We start from the raw sequence: 4,153 nt of genomic DNA, 5'->3' as shown, positions 1-4,153 counted from the left end.
TGAAATATTGCAAAGTGGACTTAGATTATTTTCAAGATAATTAGAGTTTAACTAATCAAATTACTAATAAACTCCCACTCAAATAGACATCCCTCTAGTTACTTGAGTGTGGCATGATCCAAATTCACTAACTCAAGTCCGATCATCACGTGAGTTGAGTGCAGTTTCAGTGGTAAACATGTCTATGCTAATCATATCTACTATACGATTCATGCTCGACCTTTCGGTCTCTTGTGTTCCAAGCCCATGTCTGCACATGCTAGGCTCGTCAAGTTTAAGCCGAGTGTTCCGCGTGTGCAACTGTTTTGCACCCGTTGTATGTGAAAATTGAGTCTATCACACCCGATCATCACGTGGTGTCTCGAAACGACGAACTGTCGCAACGGTGCACAGTCGGGGAGAACACAATTTTATCTTGAAATTTTAGTGAGGGATCACCTTATAATGCTACCGTCCTTCTTAGCAAGATAAGGTGCATAAAAGGATTAACATCGCATGCAATTCGTAAGTGACATGATATTGCCATGATCTTGTGCTTCTTGATCTCCATCACCAAAGCACCGGCATGATCTTCTTGTCACCGTCGCCACACCATGATCTCCATCGTCGTGCCGCCATCGAGGTTGTCGTGCTATCTATGCTATTGCTACTAAAGCTACAACCTAGCAATATAGTAAACACATCTGCAAACACAAACATTAGTTTAAATATAACCCTATGGCTCCTGCTAGTTGCCGTAGCATCGACGTGCAAGTCGATATTAACTATTACAACATGATCATCTCATACATCCAATATATCACATCATGTCTTTGGCCATATCACATCACAAGCATACTGTGCAAAAACAAGTTAGACGTCCTCTGATTTGTTGTTGCATGTTTTACGTGGCTGCTATGGGTATCTAGTATGATCGCATCTTACTTACGCAAAAACCACAACGGAGATGTGCAAATTGCTATTTAACCTTTCTCCAAGGGCCGCCTCGGTCAAATCCAATTCAACTAAAGTTGAAGAAACCTACACCCGCCAGTCATCTTTATGCAACGAGTTGCATGCTGGTCGGTGAAACCGGTCTCTCGTAAGCGTACGAATAATGTTGCTCCGGGCCACTTCAATCCAACAATACCGCAGAATCAAGAAAAGACTAAGTAGGGCAGCAAATTTAACATCAACACCCACAAAAACTTTTCTGTTCTACTCGAGATTGCATCTACGCATGAACCTACCTCATGATGCCACTGTTGGGAACGTTGCATGGGAAACAAAAAAAATTCCTACGCACACGAAGACCTATCATGGTGATGTTCATCTACGTGAGGGAGATCGGATCCACATACCCTTGTAGATCGCTAAGCGGGAGGCATTAAGAAATGCAGTTGATGTAGTGGTACAACTTCGTGATTCAAATCACCGTAGTCTCACCATCCATCCCGATCTAGCACCGAACGGACGGCACCTCCGCGTTCAGCACAAGTACAACTCGATGATGATCTCCGCCTTCTTGATCCAGCAAGAGAGATGGTGAAGTAGATGAGTTCTCTAGCAGCGTGACGGCGCGTCGGTGATGGTGATGATATATTCCTGCAGGGCTCCGCCCGAGCTCCGCAGAAATCCAATCTAGAGGAAGAACTACGAGGTATAGGTTTGAGTTGCACGTGGCAAAGTTGTGTCTCAAAAACCCTAAAACCTCTAGTATATATAGGAGGAGGGGAGGGGATAGCCTTGGGGCTCAAGAGATCCCCAAGGGCGCCGGCCGAAAGGAGGAGGAGGACTCCAACTCCAGTTCGGTTTGGGAAGGAGGAGTCCTCCTCTTCCTTCCCACCTCCCTCTCTTTTTTCTTTTCTTTGGTTTTCTTCTTCTAGCGCCATAGTCCACTTGGGCTGGCCTCACCAGCCAACTAAGGGCTCGTGTGCCACCCTAGGACTATTGGGCTCACTCCCGGGTGGGTGGGCCCCTCCCGGTGAAAACCCGGAACCCATTCGTCACTCGTGGTAATGCCATAAATCTTTTCGGTGACCAAATGAAACCATCCTATATATCAATCTTCATTTCCGGACCATTCCGGAAACCCTCGTAACGTCTGTGATCTCATCTGGGACTCCTAAGAACCTTCGGTCACCAACACCTATAACTCAACTATACCGAAACATCACCGAACCTTAAGTGTGCAGACCCTGTGGGTTCGAGAACTATGCAGACATGACCCGAGACACTCCCCGGTCAATATCCAATAGAGGGACCTGGATGTCCATATTGGATCCTACATATTCTACGAAGATCTTATCGGTTGAATCTCTGTGAAGGATTCATATAATCCCGTATAACATTCCCTTTGTCCTTCAGTATGTTACTTGCCCGAGATTTGATCGTCGGTATCTCTGTACCTATTTCAATCTCGTTATCGGCAAATATCTTTACTCGTTCCGTAATATAAGATCCCGTGATTTACACTTGAGTCACATTGCTTGCAAGGCTTATATGTGATGTTGTATTACCGAGTGGGCCCCGAGATACCTCTCCGTCACACGGAGTGACAAATCACAGTCTTGATCCATGCTAACTCAACGGACACCTTCGGAGATACCAGTAGAGCACCTTTATAGTCACCCAGTAACGTTGTGACGTTTGATACACACAAGGTATTCCTCCGGTGTCAATGAGTTACATGATCTCATGGTCATAGGAATAAATACTTGACACGTAGAAAACAATAGCAACAAAATGACACGATCACATGCTACGTTTATAATTTGGGTCTTGTCCATCACATCATTCTCCTAATGATGTGATCCATTTATTAAGTGACAACACTAGCATATGGTCAGAAAACCTTAACCATCCTTGATCAACTAGCTAGCCAACTAGAGAATTACCAGGGACATTGTTTTGTCTATATATCCGCACATGTATCTATGCTTTCATTCAATACAATTATAGCATGGATAATAAACGATTACCCTGAAACAGGAAATATAATAATAACTATTTTATCATGGCCTCTAGGGCATATTTCCAACCGCGCGGTGCCGCTTGTCTTATCCCGTGGCACCCGTGAAGGAGGAGGAGGGCACAGACTAAGTGTTGGCGCGCCGGCGTCGGATGCCTATTGCGGCAGTCCCCTTGGGACCTCCATCACTTGCTGTCTCCTCCTTACTCCTAACCCTACGTCCATGAAAACGAGGAAGGGCCCTTCGAGCTTGTAATGGACTTGGGCAATCGCCCTTTTTGTTAGTACTGTTGCGTTTGATCAGTTCAGATACTTAGCTTGGTGTGCTTGCAGCGAGCCTCTTTGGTTGTGAGGTATGGTTGTGGAGTTCGAGGGGCTTGTTGCTCGGTTAGCTTCTCCTTCTTGCGGGTGAAGTGGTTCGATGCTCTATGTCAGCAGGTCCCAATCCCGCACATTTCCCTGCCGCCGTGGGGCGCGGCCCGTTACCAAGGCCGTTCCTCACAGGGCGGGGCCCTGACACCCCTGATACCGACCGAATGTGCCTGGACGGCACCAAGGTGGCCAAGTGGCTTTTCGACCTGTAAGGCTCCTGAGGCGTGACGCTCACGAGCCCCCTTAGACACTCAAGAGGCTCTACATCGACAGGTCCCAGTCCCGCACATTTCCCAGCCGTCGTGAGGCGCGACCCGTTATGAAGGTTGTTCCTCACGGGGCAAGGCCCTACCACCCCTGAGACTGACCAAATGTGCCTAGAGGGCACCAGGGTGGCCAAGTGGCTTTGTGACCGGTAAGGCTCCTGAGGCGCGATGCTTAGGAGCCCCCTTAGACACTCAAGAGGCCCTCGGGGATTCTGCTTTCCGTTTTTGAAGAGTCTGGTTTCTGGAGATCCCTAGTCTGCATTAGGAGGCTCTGCGTCGGCAGGTCCTAGTCCCGCACATTTCCCTGCTGTCGTGAGGTGCGACCCGTTACCAATGTTGTTCCTCACGGGGCAAGGCCCTGACACCACCGATGCCGACCGAATGTGCCTGGACGGCACCAGGGTGGCCAAGTGGCCTTGTGACCAATGAGGCCTCTAAGGTGCGATGCTCAGGAGCCCCCTTAGATGCTCAGGCTGTAGCAAGAGAAACAATTGTCGTAAGAAAAGACCAAATTTTGTTTCCTCTCCAGGATGGCACACCGAGCCGTGAATGGGACTCTTGAGCG

This window comes from Hordeum vulgare, chromosome 6H (assembly GCF_904849725.1).
Source record: "Hordeum vulgare subsp. vulgare chromosome 6H, MorexV3_pseudomolecules_assembly, whole genome shotgun sequence".
Taxonomy (NCBI): Eukaryota; Viridiplantae; Streptophyta; class Magnoliopsida; order Poales; family Poaceae; genus Hordeum; species Hordeum vulgare.
The sequence above is the reverse complement of the archived record's forward strand: the minus strand, read 5'-3'. Positions refer to the sequence as shown.